We start from the raw sequence: 20,934 nt of genomic DNA on the forward strand, positions 1-20,934 counted from the left end.
ATTCTAACTTTCTTGGCTGTTGTTTTAAGCTACAGTTACCTTCTTGCTTATCAAGTTGCTGGTTTACTTCATGAGGCTAGCTAGGTGTCTGGAATTTCTTTGAAGGAACTCAAGATTTTTCTGTGTTTTCATGCTGGGGCTGGGGAGAGGTACTCTGCCAGTCCCTAAGAGTGGTGGTGCCTGTTACATCTCAGTTACAAGATTGCCAGGGAACATATGATCCAGCAGTGCCATTGCTGAGTATATACCCCAGAGAAAAGTAGTATCTTGAATAGGTGTCTGCACTCGGACGTGTGCTGCAGCGCTCTTTACAGGAGTTCAGATTTGGAAGCAACCTGGTTGTCCATCAACAGCAGATGAATGGATAAAGAAAATGTGTACGTGTCCACAACGGAGCACTATTCAGCCATAAAAAAGAGTGAGATCCAGTCATTTGTAATTACACGGATGGAAGTGGAGATCATTATGTAAAATAAGGCAGGCGCAGAAGGACAAATAGCACGTTTTCCCTTATTTATGGGATCCAAAAATCAAAACAATTTTGTAATCCCAGCACTTTGGGAGGTTGAGGTGGATGGATCTTGAGGTCAGGAGTTCGAGACCAGCCTGGCTAACATGGTGAAACCCCATCTCTACTAAAAATGCAAAGAATTAGTCGGGTGTGGCGGTGCGTGCCTGTAATACTAGCTACTCAGGAGGTGAATCACTTGAACCTGGGAGATGGAGGTTGCAGTGAGCTAAATTGCACCAATGCACTCCAGCTGGGGCAATAGAGTGAGATTGTCTCAAAAAAAAAAAATCGAACAATTGAACTCGTGGACTCGTGGACATAGAGAGCCTACGGCGGGAAAGGGTGAGGGGAATGGGTAGGTAGGGATGGCTAATTGGTGAAGAACAAGTCAGAATGAATAAGATCTATTTGGTAGCACAACGGGGTGATTCTAGTCAATAATAACGCATGTGTTTCACAATAACGTAAAGAGTGTAATTGGATAAATTAAACTCAAAGGGTAAATGCTTGAGGTGATGAATACCCTGTTCTCCATGATGCGCCTATTTCACATTGCATGCCTGTATCAAAACATCTCATGTACTGCACAAGTATGTACACCTACCATGTACCTACAAGGATGACAAAAAATAAAAAATAAAAAAAGATTACTAGAGATGTAGGGTCCATACAAGTTAGTAATAATACAGGTTAGCAAATGCTAAGTGCCAAAGGCGTGGCACCCACCAGGGCTTCAGGGACTCTGAAACCACGCCCAGGCGACAAGCCAGAAGGTACACACACACACACACACACACACACACACACACGACCCTGATTGTGCTGCTGGCTGGCAGAAAAAAAATGCCCAAACTTTCCTGGCAGTTGAACCAAACAGTGGAGAGGTGATTGCTGAGCTGTTTGGATGAGCCGCTTAGAGCAGCATTGGCTGCTTTTGTTCCTGATTGGTGTGAGCATTTTCACATGTATCTTTTCTCTGGTTCTGGACTCAGAGGCATCTGAGCTGGTGAGCAGTCTTTCTGCCTCCAAGAGGGGACAAGAAACTGGGGACCCGGGACAGGAGGGTGCTGTGAGGAAGGACTAGCCTGCTTCAGCCAGGTTTGTTGTTCCTTCTTTATTGGCACACCCTTGGGGACAGCAGAAAGGGACTGGCAAGCGTCTAATCTGTCTACGGGACAGTCTGAGACCCACCTCGCTGCTTTGATTCTTTCTTTTTCTCGCCAAGACAAACCTTGGTTGCGCCGTGTATTCCGTCAGCTCCTGGGAGGCAGACAGGTGGGGACTGGGAAAGGTGACTGCTGACTCCAAGCAAATGCATTGCCCTTGAGACCCGGGGCCGGGGAGAGAAGGGGCTGTCTGGGCGGAGACCCAGCAGAGGTCAGCGCACGGGCAAGTTGCGGACAGTCTGCGAATCGGTAGCTCACACCTGTGCCCAAGCGCCCTCTCCCTCCCATCGGATCCATCCTGTGACCTTGGGAGAAATGGGAGCCCCGCCACGTGTTCTGAGGCCCTGGAGGGGGGAATCCGTGGTGGGTGGGCGATGCCCCGCGGCAGCGGTGCCTCCCTGGACGTTGCCAGGGGCGGTCACGCGGTATCCCCCCACCCCGCAGTTCGGGCCATCGGCCCCTCCGCCCTGGCGCCCCGCCTTCCCCTGGGCTCAGGTGTGACCGTGGCCCTGGGTCGTGGGCACCGCGATGAAGTAGTGAAGGCAGCGGGCGCGGGGCGAGCTGCCTTGTGCCGACGAACAGCAGTTTGCCGGAGTTAACGTGGGCAGCGTCTTCGGGAAGGGAAGGAAGGAGCGCCGTCTGCCCAGCGCCCGCCCGCCCCCCGTGAGTCTGCCTGTGTGTGCCGTGCATGTGCGCGCGAGTGTGTGCGTGTGTGTGTGCGCGCGAGTGTGAGTGCGCGCGCGCCGAGGCGTTCCTCAGGTTGCGCTGCCTGGAAACCGAGGGAGCCATTGGAGAGGCGGAGGGTGGGGGTGGGGGCTCCCCGACCCTCGGAGGAGCCAGGGCGCAGGCGGCCGAGGCGAGCCTAGAACCCGGCTCCGGAGTGAGGGCGCGGGCGGAGGAGGACTGAGCCTCCGGGGAGGAGGAGCCGGGAGGAGGCCGGAGCTGCATGGAGTTTCTGGGGCGCGCAACTCCGGCGGGGCCTCGGCCACTGCGCTCCGGGGCGCAGCGCTGCAGCCGCGCACATGGGCTGAGCCCGCGCGGCCGGCGGCAGCGGGAGGGGTAGAGGAGCGCGCGGGGCGGGGTGCGGGGTGCGGGGCACGCGTCCCCAGGCGGGAGCGGAGGACGCAGACAGGGAGGCTCGCGCCCAGATCGCGCTCCGAGTCGGCGAGGGGGCTCGTGCCGGTGCCGGCGCGCGCGTGGGGAGCGGCCCGGGGGCGCCGAGGGAGCCGGCGGTGGCAGCGAAGATGCCGGCGCGAGGACGAGGCTGCCGGCGGGGGGTGTGAGCGAGACGCTGAGCGCTGCCGGCGCGGCGCCTCCATTCCGCGCCGCCCCCTCCCTGCCGGCCTCGGAGGAAGCCCCCCGTGCGGTGCGGAGGCGCGTCGGCTGCCCGGCTGCGGGGCCCCGGCCCAGCGTGAGGTGAGTGCGGCCGCCAGCTCCCCGCCCCGCGCGCGACCTCTCCTCCCTCTTTCGGGGTCCTCGCCCCTCTCCGGCGCGCCCAAACCCCCGGGCGGTCGCGGGGCCCCGTGCTCGGAGTGGGCGGGCGATCCGCGGAAGGCGCCTCCCGGACCTGTTGGCTCCGGCACCGTTCCCTCCCGGCGGGCTGCGGCGGCCCGGACCCCCTGCCCTCGGTGGAGCTGTCTCCTGGCCGCGGGCCTGGGGGTGTGGGGTGGGGAAGGGCCGCGGCTCACTCGGGTGTCCCGGCACCGTGCGCGCCGGAGGCTGCCAGCCGTTCCTCTACCCACCGGCGCCGGTGGCCACCAGGCTGCGCACCCCCGGCCGCAGGCGCCCGGGCGGTGGGGAAAGAGGAATGGGGACCCAGAGCCTCACCGCAGCCTAGGTGGGAGCGCCCGGCGGCAGCCAGGTCTCTTCGGGAAGCCGGAGGGAGTCATGGCGATCGGGGGAGGCGGGAGGCAGGGTTCGCTCCCTCTCTAGCCCCGGCGCCGACTGCTCGCCTTTCTGGGCGCACGCTCCTGACTGTCACCTGCCCGGGTCCGGGGGCGCCGGGGTGCAAGGGGTAACCGGAGAGGCCTCTGCAGTCCAGCTGGGACTCAGTCCCTGAGCTCCCAGCGGCTGGACGGGCCTGGCGCCTGGGCAGGGGTGGGCTCGGGCTTCCCCGGGCAGTCTGGGTTTACGCGGGTGCCGGGTCTCCCCGGACTAGCTCAATGTGAAGTGAACTTCCCGAGACTTGGTCCGAGGACGCCCAGGCAGCAGCAGGTAGTTCTGGGCCGACCTCAGGGCGAGGGCGAACGGGGGACGCAGCGTTCGGACAGGCTAGGGGCGCGGAGGGGATCGGCTTCGTCCTAGCCTCGGGGCACGTGCGCCCTGGCCGCCACCCCACCGTGGTTTCCCACTGCTCTTTTTTTCTTGGACGAGGCTTGTGTAAGGAAGGCGCCTTTCTTCCATTTGGGTCGAAGCCCTTAGCTCCTGGGTGAAGCGGTGCCTGCAGTTCCCTAGGTGCCAAGACTGGGGCGCCAGCCATCCCCAGGCCCTGAGCCGGCTTTCTGCAAAAAAAAAAAAAAAAAGACTTTCTTGGGCTCAGGGAATAGCAGCTTAGCGCCGGCTGCATGTGGCTGGGAAGTCTGTTTAGTGTTGATAATAACTACATTCTAGAGTGACCCACAGTAACCTCTGTGACAGAGTTGAGATGACCTTCTCAAAAAGAATGGGTAGATTTCCGCGCTGCTGGTGTGCAGACAAACGCAACATGTGTGCACATTTGAGAACTCATGAGCTCCTAGGATTTTCAGGTTCTGCTTCTTTAACTGCTGACTTTTGCTCAAAAAGGGAAATTATTTTTCAATTCAGGCATCAGAGCTTTTGGAAGGGAATTTAAAGCCATTTGGTGTGAAATTGTCTTGAGGCTGGAACAGGACGTGTTTTTCATAGGCGCCTGATTCCAGCTCTCCTCCTTGGCTTGTTGGTGGCTTTGTTTCATTTTTGTGGGGTGGGAGGAGGTGTTGGAAGAAGAATGTGGAGTCTTGATTTTTATCTGCTACCTGTGTGTACTGATGCCCAGGTGTCCCCTCAGACCTCTCAGCCTTGCAGTTCTGACACCACGCCCAGTTTAGGATTCATTCCTGGGCTCCAGGAACTGCATAACTTTGCTAGTTCCTCAGGCAATCCGTGGGGTCCCCGACGAAAGCCCCAAGCATGCCCTGAGCTGTGTTTCCCCAGCGGCCTGCCCTGGTGGAAGCCCCGCGGAGGGGCTCTGCTTTTTGAGTTCACTGCAGACGTGTGGGTTTTTCATGGCAGCAGCTGCGTGGAGCTGTTTACTGAGAAGCTGTTCTACGACAGTGAAGTTGGTTACTGGGTGTATCTAACTGGAGTAATGAAAACAAAACTCTTTGGAAATCCAATCCTCACGATATTTTTTTGGCGGAGAGCTAAATCCTCTTATAATCGTTCACCAAGATGTCACCTTTCCCTGAACTCTGAAAGCAAGTATTGCCAGTAAGCAGGCCTTCAGCTAGGGTGCAGGATAAGGGCTTTTGAGAAAGAAAATAATTTAATTCAGCTGGTTCTATTGAGAAAGGGACAAGACTTGACGGACACACAGGACGCCCTTTCCTCTGTAAGGGGAGGGGGTGGATGACAGCTGTTCTTGGTTGAGTTTCACATTTCTCTCCCCAGTGGGTGGCTTCTGATTCCTCCTTAAATATTGGGCAGGGCTGGGGTCCCTTTTGGAAATATCTTTTTCATAGCCAGTGGCCTCGGGAGGGTCACCAGCAGGGGAGGGGATCTGTGGCTGGCCCTTCCTCCTGTTGCGGCGGCTGCAGGGGTGTCTCACCACATGCCGGGACTGACAACCCATGCAGTGCTCGCCGGCTGTCAGAAGGGGGCACTAGTTCTCATTACGAGAAAGATTCTGATCGATAGAACTTTGGACGTTGAAAGCCTTCGAAGAGCCTCCTTATTCAGATGTCTGAGATCTTGCTTGTGCGCCAGAGCCTTTCACGCCTTTGAGCTCATGTCATGGGTGTAAAAATGGGTATTCCTCGTCTCTCCTGTTTGGAATTGGACGCGAAGGGAAGTGAAGTAACTTTTCCTGGGGCTGCGTGGCTTGCAGGACAGAAGCAGGGCCAGTTGGATGCCACGGTTCGATGCTAACGGGCCGCGTTTCCGTCCTTGGTGCGCACACTTTCCACACTGCTTCCTTAGGACAGGAGGAGCGTTTTGGGAACGTTGGACCTGCAGTGACTTGCTCAGAGTGGGTGCCCTGTCCGTGAATCTAGGTCAGCATCTCATTCCTCATTCCTGGTGAGGAGCCGGAGGCACAACATGGGCTGTGTCTTGCGCGCTGGGTCTGGGGGGAGGAGAACCCTACACCAAAGCTGCTTGCTTCTCGAGTGTGCCTGTACCCGTCTGAGCGCACGCTGGTTTGAAGTTTGATGATAAGCTATTTTTTTTTCTTTTTTCTTTTTTGCATATGCCCTTTCTGTACCCATGTTGATGTAGGATGGGTGGCACCTTAGCCCCTCACTTGGGGCTTCCATTGGTGTAGTCAGAGTGTCTGACATGCCCTTTCATGGTTGAGAACCGTTAAGCAGTGCGACCAGCATCAGCCTCTGATGCTTGTGAAAACAGTGCGAGTTCTGACTCTTAAGCTATGAAACCATCCTTCAGGATTAGCAGAGCGTTGGCAGATTCCTCAGAACACTCGATCTGAGGGTAATTCCAAATGTGCTTCAAAAGGAGGAGAAGGGAAGCTCCACTGTTGCATCCAACCTGTGGTTTTTCAATGGGAATTATGTTTTTAAGCGTTTAACGTTCAGCTAACATTGATTCAGTGCCTGCTCTGCAGTACGGACGGAGAGATGGAGATGACACAGTGCCTGTCATCAAACAATTCACAGATTAGTGGGGAGGGCAGGCTGTATGATCGGGCTGCACGTCTGTGAGCAGAGATGGATGGTAGCTATGCAAGGGTGGAGCTGATGTCTGGGCTGAGTTTAAAGAATGGTTAGGACATGGTTAGCTTTTAATGGCTATGCCAGTGCAGAGGAAAGGGTGGGAAAGCTTAGCACACACATGGAGAATATGAGGAAGCAGCTGGTAATTTGGAGTTCTTGGGGCTTAAAGGTTGATACAGGGAGGTACAAAGAAGAGACAAGTATGACAGATGGGGCCTTTGGTCAGGACCAGGGGCTCAGCATTTCCCCGTTAGGGTGGCACGGTCTGGTTTGGCTGGAGACTTCGTGGTGAGGGGATTTGGCACTGGGAAGACCAGAAACATGAATACCAGGGAGGAAGCTGGCTCTGAAGGCCAGGCCATGCTGATGAGGCCATGGCGGGGAGGGTGGAGAACGTGGGATGAATTTGGCCAACAGGTGAGTTGTCAGTTAGGATCCTTGGGTTGCAAGCAACAGAAACTTAAGTCTGGTAATAATGTTGACAGAGAAATAACTGATGGAAACTCACAGAATTAAGAGCATCCCTGAAGAACCAGGCAGGGAACAGACAGGAACTAGGCAGTCCAGGGGATCTCAGTGGCAGGAATTGACTTATGGTCCCTCCCAGGGGATGCTATGGGAATAAATGACATCCAACCTTTTCTATTATTATTGAAGTAGGAGGTGGGACTCCACGCTGGAGGTGGGACTCAGGCACTGGACCAAATTGAGGACCAGCTAAAACAGGGCTGGGGCAGAAGCAGCTTTCCATGACACACCCACAGTGCACCATGTCAGTTTACCGTTACCATGGCAACAACTGGAACTTATGGCCCCTTTCCAAGGCAATGACCCAACCACCTGGAAGTTACCACCCTATTTCTACAAATTTCTGCATAAACTGTCCTTAATTTGTATGTAACTAAAAGTGGGCATAAATATGCCTACAGCGCAGCTTTTGGGCTGCTGCCCTGGACGCACTCCTTAGGGAGTGACCCTGCTCCACAAGAAGGAGCATCTCTGCTGCTGTACGCTGCTGCTTCCGTGAAAGTTGCTGTCTGCCATTCACAGTGGCATAGACATGGAGTCATCCTAAATGCCCAGCAATGGTAGACTGGATAAAGAAAATGTGGCACCTGTACACCATGGAATACTATGCAGCCATAAAAGGGAATGTAATCATGTCGTTTGCAGGGACATGGATGGAGCTGGAGGCCATTCTCCTTAGCAAACACAGGAACTGAAAACCAAGTACTGCATGTTCTCACTTATAAGTGGGAGCTAAGTGATGAGAAGATAGGGACACATGGATGCACACACACATGCACACGCACACGCACACACACACACACACACACACACACCAGGGCCTATTGGATGGTGGAGGTTGATAGGAGGAAGAGCATCAGGAAGCATAGCCAGTGGATGCTGGGCTTAATACCTGGGTGATGGGACGATGTGTGCAGAAAACCGCCATGGCACACATTTACCTCTGTAACAAAACAGACCTGCACATCCTGCACATGTAACCCCGAACTTAAGATAAAAGTTGGAAGAAACAATACAGTGAATTAGTAAATAAGTAAGTAGATATTCTGTGACTATTAAAAAACAAAGTTGCTGTCTCACACCCCTCGCTGGCCCTTGAATTCTTTCCTGGACAAAGCCAAGAACCCTCCCAGGTTAAGCCCCAGTTGTGGGGCTCACCTGCCCTCCATCATTATTATTGTATTATTCTGCTGCATTCAGGATGCTCAGAGGCCATAGCCAACTGTGGCATAGTTTTGGGTCCTTATATCTAGGGGTAGTTTTCTGAAAAGTCACCGGGATGGGGAGAGATTGTTTTCTGAAAGGAAACTGGAATGATTCTGCTAAAAGACAGTGACAGCCATGTTGGGCTTGTCGTCCATAGAAGACAGAATTGGTGGGACTTATTCATTGGTGTGGGAGTGGGTTTCTGGTTTGGGTAACAGGGCGGAGCAGCAAAACTGAAGTCTAAACATGACCAAGCTGCCATGGCAGGGCCGTGGGCAGCTCTCCATGACCAGGCTATCGGAGAGGGTGACAGTCTGTTTTAAAAAGTCTCGTCAAATGACTGTGCTGCTGTAAATAAGACCTATGTAAGCAGGTTACTTTGTCTCATGCACCACAAATCTGGATTCTTTGAAGATGCTTCCATGCATCCAACCAGTATGTATTGAGCATCTTTGGTTCAGGTACTGGGAAAATGATGAATTCGTCAGACAGAGATGGTGCCCTTTTTGTCTCGTGGTGGAAGACACAATAAAAAAATATAAAAATAAAATTGTAGGATGTAATTGAGACGGATGCAATGGCTACTTCAGATTGGACGGCAAGAAAGGTTTCATTGGTTTGTTTTGTTTTTTGAGACAGTCTTGCTCTGTTGCCCGGGCTGCCAGGCTGGAGTGCAGTGGTGCAACCTCTGCCTCCTGGGTTCAAGTGATTCTCCTGCCTCAGCCTCCTGGGTAGCTGGGATTACAGGCATGCACAACCATGCCCAGCTAATTTTTGTATTTTTTTCTTTTTTTTTGAGACACAGCCTTGCTTTGTCATCCAGGCTGGAGTGCAGTGGCACGATCTTGGCTCACTGCAACTTCCACCTCCCAGGTTGAAGCGAGTCTCCTGCCTTAACCTCCCGAGTAGCTGGGATTACAGGCACCTGCCACCACACCCAGCTGATTTTTGCATTTTTGTAGAGATGAGGTTTCATCAGGTTGACCAGGCTGATCTTGAACTCCTGACCTCAGGTGATCCTCCCACCTTGGCCTCCTGCAGTGCTGGGATTACAGGCGTGGGCCACCCAGCCTGGCCTCATTTTTGTATTTTTAATAGAGACGGGGTTTCTCCATGTTGACCAGGCTGGTCTTGAACTCCTGACCTCAAGCGATCCACCTGCCTTGGCCTCCCAAACTGTTGGGATTACAGGCGTGAGCCACTGTGCCCAACCAAGAAAGGTCTCACTGATGAGCTGTAATTAGGCTGACACCAGAACGACACGAAGGGATAAGGGGGGGAGATAACTGCAGAAGGACTTCCAGGGCGTGGGACAGCCTGTGCAAAAGCTTCGAAGCGGGAAGGAGCTGAGCTCGTTACAGGAGAAGGAAGGAGGCTGGTGTGGCAGGAGAGGAGTTTGGAGAGTGGGGCGCTAGCTCATACGGGCCACCCTGTGGAGTTTGGGTTGATACCGAGTGCAGTGGCAGCGGCTGAAGGGTTTTAAACAGGTCGGTGATGTGACTTAGTCTGTATTTCCCAAAGATCATCCTACATCCGGCTGTCCATTCTGCCTGCACTACCTCGGCACAAAAAAGTGAGTATCCATCAGTGTGAAATAAAATGTAGTGTTTAAGAGTAGCAGATGGAGAGAAAGTGCTTTGGTGGCCTTCATTTGGTGATTAATTGAGGATATAAACAAAACTGCACTCATAGTATGATTGCAGTTTTGTTTCAACACGTGGTACGGAAGAAAAATGGGAATAAATGGACCAAAAATGTTGGTCCATTTATACTGTTACCTGTGCTTGTCCAAAGGTGTGGGCATTATGAGGAGTTTATGGTTTTGCAAATGAGCACACATTTCTTTCATAGTCGGGAAAAAGATTTGTTTTAAAATGTAGACACCGGGGCAGGCACTGTGGCTCAAGTTTGTAACCCCAGCACTTTGGGAGGCTGAGATGGGTGGATCACGAGGTCAGGAGATCAAGACCAGCCTGGCCAACATGGTGAAAGCCCGTCTCTACTAAAAATACAAAAAATTAGCCAGTCGTGGTGGTGGGCGCCTGTAATCCCAGCTCCCTGGGTGGCTGAGGCAGGAGAATCACTTGAATCCGGGAGGCGTAGGTTTCAGCGAACCGAGACTATGACACTGCACTCCAGCCTGGGCGACAGAGCGAGACTGTGTCTCAAAAAAAAAAAAATAAATAAATAAAATGTAGACACCGATGATCACCAGTGTCTTGAATAGAGTGTCAGGAGACTATATCTATTAAACACTTTCCTCCTGCCATCCTATTTTGGAAATTTTAATCTAAAAAACCCACGGTCCTGGTTGGGACAGAAGAGGGTGCTCACTGTGTTAGTCTGTTCTCACGCTGCTAATAAAGACATACCTGAGACTGGGTAATTTGTACAGGAAACAGGTTTGATGGACTCACAGTACCACATGGCTGGGGAGTCTCACAATCATGGTGGAAGATGAAGGAAGAGCAAGGGGAGAGAGAGCTTGTGCAGGGAACGCGCCTTTATAAAACCGTGAGAGCTCATGAGGCTTATTCACCACCACGAGAGCAGTATGGGGGAAGCCGCTCCATGATTCCGTTATCTCTATCTGGCCCCGCCCTTGGCACTTGGGAATTATTGTAATTCAAGATGATATTTGGGTGGGGACACAGCCAAACCGTATCACTTATTTTGACCAGGTGCCCAATGAGTGGCTCTGTTTTATGCTTGAGATTTTTTTTTTTTTTTTTTTTTTTTTGAGACAGAGTTTCGCTCTTGTTACCCAGGCTGGAGAGCAATGGCGCGATCTCGGCTCACCACAACCTCCGCCTCCTGGGTTCAGGCAATTCTCCTGCCCCAGCCTCCTGAGTAGCTGGGATTACAGACACACGCCACCACGCCCAGCTAATTTTTTGTATTTTTAGTAGAGACGGGGTTTCACCATGTTGACCAGGATGGTCTCGATCTCTTGACCTCGTGATCCACCCACCTCGGCCTCCCAAAGTGCTGGGATTACAGGCTTGAGCCACTGCGCCCGGCCGCTTAAGACATTTTTTAGTGCTGAAAGTAAACATTCTTTTTTTAAAAAATTAAAAGCTATACAGAAATGTTACGTTGAAAATGGAAGGTACCTTTCTTCACTGTTTCTCAATACGATTAACGTTTCAAGTACATATATTATTAGAATTTTTTTAATCTATGAATTTCAAATACATACATCTACGTTTTGTTGAGTTTGGGATATTGCTGTGAGAATACCGTGCTTCTAAATTACTCTCCAAGTTCCTTGCAGAGGTTGAAACCGAGATGACCCTTTTTCTGCCTTTGAAACAAACTATTAGGAAATTTGAACATATAACTTAACTAAGAAAAACGGAACCTTGCCTTTTCAGTATTCTGAGTGATACTGAAGCATAATTTATACTTATGAAGAATAGAGCAATTAAATATTCATTAAAAGCTCATTGCTGAACATTTAAACACTATTGGATTGGTACTGGATCGCAAAAGTTTGTATCACGATTACAAATCACTCGTACTTTTTTATTAACAAAGTTAGGCAGCAGGAAAACTCGGAAGTACAGATTACACAGCTTGGCTAATGATTTTGCTGTCATATTTGTTACAACTGAGTCTTATTCTTTGGAAACAGGAACGGAAAAACATTCAATGAAGTGTTTGTTTATTTTTGAGACGGAGTCTTGCTCTGTTGCCCAGGCTGGAGTGCAGTGGCACGATCTTGGCTCACCTCAACCTCTGCCTCCCAGGTTCAAGCGATTCTCCTGCCTCAGCCTCCCGAGTAGCTGAGATGTGAGCCACCATGCCCGGCTAATTTTTTGTATTTTTAGTAGAGACGGGGTTTTCACCACACTGGCCAGGCTGGTCTTGAACTCCTGACCTCAAATGATTTTCTCCTACCTTGGCCTCCCAAAGTGCTGGGATTACAGGTGTGAGCCACCACACCTGGCATCAGCAAAGTGCTGCTCAGAACCACTGATGTGTTCTGAAGAGCTGGATAGCCACAGGAAGCCCAAGTGACCTTGTGGCCTCCTCCTACAGGCTGGGCTTGGGGGCTTAAGTGTCAGGAATTAACTGCCACAGATGGTCTCAATATGACTGAAGAGTGTTGGATTGGACTCTCACTATGTGATTCAGCAGAATTACTGCCTTAAAAAATCATTGATGAAACATGTCCTTTTGTGGTGAAGAGAAGAATGAATGTGTTTAGAAGACATTGACTGCAAAGTAATGGCACCGAGGAATTGAAAGGCGGGGAGGGTCTGGTTAGCTCATGTTACAGTCGGGAGACTGAATCAGGGAGATCGAGTGACATGTCCGCTGTCAAACAGACTTCATGTCACACCCCAGAGCCCTTTCCCTTACACTCAGCCGTGGCTCCGTGTTATTGTAAACCAAATTTATTTTCATAAACCCCAGAATTAGGAAAACGCTCCAAACCTCATTAAAACCAGGAGGGTTTTTGAGCCGTTCATTCATTCTGTAAAGTGTAATCTGTTTGCGTACTGATAACAGGTCTAATTACTGTGTAAACATTTTTATAGCCTGGTAAGAAAACCTCAAACATCTGTACCGAACACTGATGCGGCGTCTCAGCCCCCGGCATTCCTACTGCTGGCTCGGAAAGCCAGTTGCTTGGCGTTTTAATCTGATCTGTGGGTGATGATTTGTTTCGTGTGCGTACACATAAACACATATTCCATCTCAGCAGGAAGTGACAATTAGTAATGGCAACCTAGCCTAGTACCTCGTAGGTGCCATCTGCTTTATTTCTCCCATTCTACAGATGAAGAAACAGAGGTAGCAAGGTTTGGTAAGTAGCGCAGGGTCACAGCTCAGCACTCGGAAACCTAGAGGTGTGTGACCCCCTAGCTGAAGTCTCCTCCTCTCTGTGCCTATCCAAGACAAGCAGGCTTTCTGTAAAGAAGATCAGGATCGGGCCGGGCGCGGTGGCTCAAGCCTGTAATCCCAGCACTTTGGGAGGCCGAGGCGGGTGGATCACGAGGTCAAGAGATCGAGACCATCCTGGCCAACATGGTGAAATCCCGTCTCCACTAAAAATACAAAAAATTAGCTGGGCACGGTGGCGCGTGCCTGTAATCCCAGCTATTCGGGAGGTTGAGGCGGGAGAATTGCCTGAACCCAGGAGGCGGAGGTTGCGGTGAGCCGAGATCGCGCCATTGCACTCCAGCCTGGGTAACAAGAGCGAAACTCCGTCTCAAAAAAAAAAAAAAAAGATGATCATGATCTGAGTTTGTGAATCCACTCTCAGTAGTTAAATCAAGGCCAGGCACAATGGCTCATGTCTGTAATCCCAGCACTTTGGGAGGCCAGGAGTTTGAGACCAGTCTGGCCAATATGGCGAAACCCTGTCTCCACTAAAAAATACAAAATTTAACCAGGGGTGGTGGCAGGTGCCTGCAATCCCAGATACTCAGGAGGCTGAGGCACGAGAATCGCTTGAGCCCATGTGGTGGAGGCCGCAGTGAGCTGAGATTGCACCACTGCGTTCCAGCCTGGGTGATAGAACAAGACCCTGTCTCAAACAAACAAACAGAACCCACCAAAAACAGTTAAGTCACATTTTGTTTGGGCAGAACGCCCAGATGTCAAGCGGCAGAGAGGTCTCTGCGAGGTTCCTGCATTTTCCAGCCTGTTTTGTGGGTCGCTATCAATCTGTTTTCTCCATGAGTCACTTGGTGGTCGCAGGTCACTGATCGATCTTCTGCCCTCAGCTGAGATGGGTGGTTTTCTTTTCCTGCCGAGACCCACACCTCAAGTGAGGTGCATGGATGTTGACCTGCTTCCGAGCTCTGGTGATCCAAGCAATGCTTGCTGGCTTTTGACTCGGTCCCTGCATTATTTTTTATTTTATTTATTTAGTTTTGAGACGGAGTTTTGCTCTTATTGCCCAGGCTGGAGTGCAACGGTGCAATCTCAGCTCATTGCAAACTCCACCTCCCCGGTCCAAGTGATTCTCCTGCCCCAGCCTCCCGAGTAGCTGGGATTACAGGCGGCTGCCACCATGCCCAGCTAACTTTTGTGTTTTTAGTAGAGTCGGGGTTTCACCATGTTGGCCAGACTGATCTTGAACTCCTGACTTCAGGTGATCCACCCACCTGGGCCTCCCAAAGTGCTGGGATTTTGGGTGTGAGCCACCGCACCTGGAAGGCATTATTTTTATTTATTTATTTACAGACAGGGTTTCAATCACCCAGACTGGAGTGCAGAGTCACAGTTATAGCTCACTGCAGCCTCGACTTCCTGGGCTTAAATGATCTTCCCACCTCAGCTTCCTGAGTAACTGAGACCTAAGTTAGCCACTTAGCCCAGCTAATTTTTACATATTTTGTAGAGATGGGGTTTCGCCATGTTGCCCAGGCTGGTCTTTAACTGCTGGGCTCAAGCAGTCCTCCTGCCTTGGCCTCCCAAAGTGGTGCGATTACAGGTAGGAGCCATTGCACCCAGCAATCTTTAAATAAACTCTGAAGTGATCTAATTCTCAACACCCAAAGAGATAAAGGCTTCTGTTGAGCCTCCAGAAATCTGGCACAGAACTCCTTGGAACTCTCAAAGGGGAGTAGGCAACAGAAACATGACACCACTGAGATGGGCAAAGCTCTTTGGGAGACTGAGGCAGGAGGATCACTTGAGGTCAAGAGTTCGAGACCAGCCTGGCCAACATAGTAAATCCTCGTCTCTACCAAAAAAAATGCAGAAGTTAGCCGGGTGTGGTGGTTTGCATCTGTAGTTCAGCTACTTGGGAGGCTGAGGCAGGAGAATCATTTGAACCTGGGAGGCGGAGGTTGCAGTGAGCCGAGATTGCCCCATCGCACCGCAGCCTGGGCAACACAGTGAGACTCTATCTTGGAAAAAAAATCACATCATGAAAAAGGAGAGAAAAAGAGCCCCCACAAGTAGGTGGGAACGTGCAAACTTTGTCTTTCTGTGCCTGGCTGATTTCACTCCTGGTCAGAATTTATAGACTCAGAATTGGAGGCTTGGAGAAATGGAAAGGAACTGACGAATTATCTAGTCTAAACAAGAGATCCCCAGCCCCTGGGCCATGGGTGGGTGCTGACTGGTCTGTGGCCTGTTAGGAAGCAGGCTGCACAGCAGGAGGCGAGAGGAGGGCCAGGGGGCGCGCTTGGTCTGTACTTACAGCCACTGCCCATCACTTGGGTTACCACCTGAGCTCCGCCTTCTGCCAGATCAGCGGCAGCTGACCAGATTGTCATAGGAGCCCAAACCCTACTGGGAACTGTGCATACACGGGATCTAGGTTGGTGCTGCTTGTGAGACTCTAATGCCTGATGGCCTGTCACTGTCTCCCATCACCCCCATATGGGACTGTCTAGTTGCAGGAAAACAAGCTCAGGGTTCCCACTGATTCTACATGATGGTGAGTTGTAGAATTATGTCATTATCTATTACAATGCAATAATAATAGACATAAAGTGCACAGTAAATGGAATGTGCTTGAATCATCCCAAAACCATCCCCTCCTGCCCCCAGTCTGTGGAAAAACTGTCTTCCATGAAGCTGGTCCTTCGTGCCAAAAATGTTGGGGACCGTTGGTCTAAACCACTGTGTTTTGTAGTGGAGGAAGCTGGGACCCAGGGTGATCTGTTTAGACTCACAGACAGTTAAGATGGGGCTGCTCAGGAGGACAGACGTGGCCGGAAGATGCCAGGAAAGATGACGCCTTGTGCTGTTCTTGGTACAGGAGAATCAGGAGACAGCTATCCAGGAAGACTGAGGGCACAGTCACGTTAAAGGCACCTGTGACTCCAGCGATGTCACAGTTAACTACACCTGTGATCTTCCATCCCCTACCTCCAGGTGACTCACCAACCTTAGCTACACAGCAGCCTGATGAAGTTCTCTGCTTCTGCAGTTGGACTTGACGCCTTGACAGGTGTTCAGCAGCCTGTTTCCAGGTGGGACGCCGATGTAGGTCGCCCTGCTTCATGCAGAATAATTACATTTACCATTTTTGCCCAAAATACTGTCTCCTGTCGTTGGAGCCAAGAGAGAACACTTGCAACCTATAGATTTCTTGGCGTCCTGGTGAACATGTTCAGCTTGTGGTAAGAACAGTTCATAATCGATGCTCTCGGCATTTCTCACCCAGCCGTGATGTGCGCAGCATAAATGACTGACAAGTTATATTTCGCTGGCTCCTTTTTTCCTGGGTTCTCAACCCAAGTCCCCCGTCTCAGCGTGCCAGTGTCGACAGGGACGGTTTCCTGCCTGGCTCTTCGTGCTTTGTGAGCTGCCTTGAGATGATGACGCTGAGTGGGAAACTCAAGGACTCAGACAGACAGTGCTTTCTCGGGGCGTGCGCGTTTTGTCCTAGAAGATCAAGTGTTTAAATTGAAGAAGCGAAGTCTTAGGGGGCGCCTGAAAGTGATCATAAAGATTGAGGCTCCATAATTACAGCTGGTGGTTATGTAAGTGCTGCTTTCTAAGTACTTCCCAGAGATTAACTCATTTACTCCTTTCAACAACATTTTTATAGATGAAGGCACCTGACACCAGAAAGGTTACATATCTGGCTGAAAGTCACACAGCTAAGGACTAGTGAAGTTGGACTCACGACTTCAGAAGCCATGCTCTTAACCTACAAGGCTAGGCTGCCTCTGTAATTCTTTTTTTTTAAGATGGAGTCTCACTCTGTCGCCCAGGGTAGAGTGCAGTGGTGTGATCTCATCTCACTGAAACCTCCCCCTCCTGGGTTCAAGCAATTCTTCTGTCTCAGCCTCCCTCGTAGCTGGGATTACAGGAGCCTGCCACCACGTCCAGCTAATTTTTGTATTTTTGGTAGAGACGGGTTTCACCATGTTGACCAGGCTGGTCTTTAACTCCTGACCTCAGGTGATCCGCCCACCTCAGCCTCCCAAAGTGGTGCGATTACAGGCATGAGCCACCACGCCTGGGTAATTTTTATATTTTCAGTAGAGATGGGGTTTCCTTGTGTTGGTCAGGCTGGTCTCAAACTCCTGACCTAGTGGTCCGCCTGCTTCCGATTCCCAAAGTGGTGGAGTTACAGGTGTGAGCCACCACTTCTAGCTGCCTCTGTACTTCTCATTGCTCAAGTTGTAGTACAGGTATCTGCAGAGAACTTCTATGCTTATGTCGTTGTAGGTCCCAGGACCGCGGCTCTTCTCTGCTTCCATCTTCCATCCCAAAACCCCCTACCTCATTCTTCCTTCCCCAATAAGAGCCACTCCTGGAGCCTGTGCACCTGGGGAACAGACAGAGCTCCCCACATCCTCCTGCACTTCAGGCTCTACTCACTGGACTGGATTTCCTGGGATTTATCCTTGCCTGAATGGTGCTGGATTGCTCTACCCTTCTGCAAGGTGTCGTAGGCTCCGGTCCTAGCCCTTGCTTGCTGCCCTGGTCAGCTGCTTGGCCTGATCTTCGCCCTCTCTCTCTTCCTGCTTACCTGGTGGTACAGCCTGATTTTAGAGCACACAGTCTGCCCTTTGTTTTTTTTTTTTTTTTTTTTTTTTTATGAGATGGAATCTCGCTGTGTTGTCTTGATCTGTTGCCCAGGCTGCAGTGCGGTGGCATGCTCTAAGCTCACTGTAGCCTCTGCCTACTGGATTCAAGTGATTCTCCTGCCTCACGCCTGGCTAATTTTTTTGTATTTTTAGTAGAGTTGGGGTTTCACCATGTTGGCCAGGCTGTGCCTAGTGTTGAAGTCTGGGCTATTAGTGTAGCCATCACTTAAATAGTATACGTTGTATCCATTAAGTAATTTCTCATCTCTCACCCCCCTCCCACCCTCCTGCCTTTCTGAGTCTCCAGTGTCTGTTTTCACTCTCTATGTGCATATGTACACATTATTTAGCTCCCAAGGCCCCCCTCCTTGCCTTCAGTGGACATCTCACCCCAGCCTCACCACAGATGTACCTCTGTGTTCTTTTAAAAATTAAAAAAATACATGTATATTTGTTAACATAGTGTATTGCACATAGCTTAGAAATCAAATAGTATTCTGACTTATTTCACTTAAGATAATGGCCTCCTGTTCCATTTATCTTGCTGCTGCATTCTTTTTCATGGCTAGGTAGTATTCCATTGTGTGTATGATATGGTTTGGCTGTGTCCCCACCCAGATCTCATCTTGAATTCCCACGTGTTGTGGGAGGGACCCAGTGGGAGGTAATTGAATGATGGGGCAGTTGAGTCTTTCCCATGCTGCTCTTGTGATAGTGAATAAGTCTCACAAGATCTCCTGGTTTTGAAAGAGGGAGTTTCTCTGCACAAGCTCTTTGCCTGCTGCCACCCATGTAAGATGTGACTTGCTCCTCCTTGTCGTCAGCCACGATTGTGAGGCCTCCCCTCACAATTGTGAGCCGTGTGGAGCTGTGAGTCCATTGAACCTCTTTCCTTTCTAAATTGTCCAGTCTTGGGTACGTATTTATCCGCAGCGTGAAAACGAACTAGTACCATATATATATGTCTACACCGTATTTCCTTTATCCAGTCCTCCACTGGTGGATGCTTAAGTTGATTCTTCACCTTTGCTATTGTGAATGGTGCTTAGAAAAACATATGGGTGCGTATCTCTTTTTGATAAAACGATTTCTTTTCCTTTGTGTAGATTCCCAGTATTGGGATTGCTTAGATCAAATGGCAGTTCTGTTTTCAGTTCTTTGAGAAACTTCCATACTGTTTTCTGTGGAGGTTGTGCTGATTTACATTCACACCGATAGTGTATGAACGTTCTTTTTCTCCACATCCTTGCCGACATCTGTTTGATTTTTGACATTTTACTGATAGCCATTCTGACACATGCTTTAAGTTTCAGCCACTCCAGAGGCTGAGGTGGGAGGATCGCTTGAGCCCAAGAGTTTGAGCCCAGTCTGGGCAACATAGTGAGAAAAAAACATCTGCTAAGCATGGTGGTGCATGCCTGTAGCTCCAACTCCTCAGGAGGCTGAGGCAGGAGGATCGCTTGAACCCAGGAATTTGAGGCTGAGTGAGCTGTGATCACACCACTGCACTCCAGCCTCGGTAATGGAGCAAGACACCTTCTCAAAAGAACACTGAGGTTTAATTGGAGGACTAACTGCTGTGGAGAGCCGGCTGTACACCTGGCCCTCTGGTATCATGAGTCCTGGACACCAGTGTGGGAAGAATAAGCTTGTATGTGTTTGCAAGTCGTTCTCCCTGCAAGAATCCTGGCCTTCTGTCCCTTGCTCTGTGATTTATTTGCTCCAGTGTAAGAGGGAGACACTAGCTGAGAAACTGTTGGAGAGGCTGGTGGTAGGAGAAGGATGGAAGTGTGTTAAATGAGCGACTTCTCTTAGTCCCTTGAATTCTTCGGAGAATTAGCAGAAGAGAGAATAAAGTAAAATCAACATGTTTCTTAAAGGGGCCCTTTAAAAGTATCTGAACAGATGTATAAGACTTGGGTATCGTTTGCATTGAAGCCAAATAATTCACCGTAGGGTCCTTTGAAATAGGAACGCCCCTTGCGAACTTGAGTGAAATTTCTGGATCAGGTAATTGACAGAAGGAGGTGACACCGGAGAATAAGGGTCTCTGTGAGGAGTCGTAGAAGCTCAGTCAGAACCAGCACTCAGGCCCCATGCCGTCCTGCAAATCGCTGGGAGACAGAGCTTAATCTATGGCATGGAGTGAAGTGTTTTTCTGGAAGCGTGGGGTGGTTTGACCTTCTGTTTTTCTGTATTTCCAGTGCACCCATGTCTTTCCTTTTTCACCTGTCTTCACCAGGGCTGGAGCCTCCAACTCTGGGGCTGGTGTCACTGCTGCTGTCTCTGGGAGGGAGGCATTGGGCCCTTTTCCTTGAGAGGCAGTGACGCTCTCCTCAGACCCCACTGCAGCCCGTCCTTTCCTGTCAGCTCAGCCCTCCTTTCTGAGTCTGGGGAGGGGACTTCCTGAACCAGGTCTGTCCAGGTGCCACACAGGCTCTCTGAGTGGCAGCTGCCCCGTTCACCTTGTGGTCTCAGTTCTGTCCAGCAGCCTGGCCGTCCCATCCTGCCAGGTGCTGGCTGTCATCCGTTCTCTGGTGGGGCCAGCCAGGCGGAGCAAACAGAGTGGTGGGAACAGTTGTGGTACCGAACTGCAGTGTTAGGTTCTCTCAGCCTCCATTGTAGTAACGTTGAGAATAAATCTTCCCATGGGAGGACGGCTTCTAAGACTCACCAACCTAACAGGGATTTCCCAGGAGAAAACTGCTGCTGTCTCGTTTCTGCTTACTCATTTGGAAACATATTTTCTCCTTTTTCCTCTGCTTCTCTTTCTCTTTCTTTCTTTCGTTCTTTCTTTTTCTCTCTCTCTTTCTTTCTTTCTCTTTCACTCTCCCCTTCCTCCCTCCCTCCCTCCTTCCTTCCTCCTCTTTCTTTTTTTCCTCTCTCCCCCTCCTTCTCTCCCTTCTTTCCTTCTTCCTTTCCTTTCCTTTCCTTTCCTTTCTTTTTCTTTCGAGTGGCAGGGTCTTGCTCTGTCACCCAGGCTGGAGTGCAGTGGTGCCATCATAGCTCACTGCAGCCTTGAACTCCTGGACTCAAGTGATCCTCCTGCCTCCGCCTCCGGAATAGCTGGGACTACACACGCATGACACTATGCCCAGCTAATT

General features: G+C 50.8%; 1 protein-coding gene across 8 annotated transcripts in view; it reads left to right on the top strand.

The window, feature by feature from the left end:
• The window catches only part of CALN1 (calneuron 1), a 649,447-nt gene that overhangs the window by 88,871 nt on the left and 539,642 nt on the right, over positions 1-20,934 (top strand). Inside the window, exon 1 of one of the 8 annotated variants that reach the window (XM_035279431.3) lies at positions 1,490-1,609. The exons of 4 other annotated variants lie outside the window; for them this stretch is intronic. The gene's annotated coding sequence lies outside the window, so the exon portion shown is untranslated. Of the gene's footprint in view, positions 1-1,489; positions 1,610-2,195; positions 2,341-2,767; positions 3,094-3,363; positions 3,515-20,934 lie in introns of those variants that run through there. 3 more of the 8 variants (XM_078354154.1, XM_035279423.3, XM_035279435.3) reach the window with 3 other exon arrangements.

The sequence above is a fragment of the Callithrix jacchus genome, chromosome 2, assembly GCF_049354715.1.
Source record: "Callithrix jacchus isolate 240 chromosome 2, calJac240_pri, whole genome shotgun sequence".
Lineage (NCBI taxonomy): Eukaryota > Metazoa > Chordata > Mammalia > Primates > Cebidae > Callithrix > Callithrix jacchus.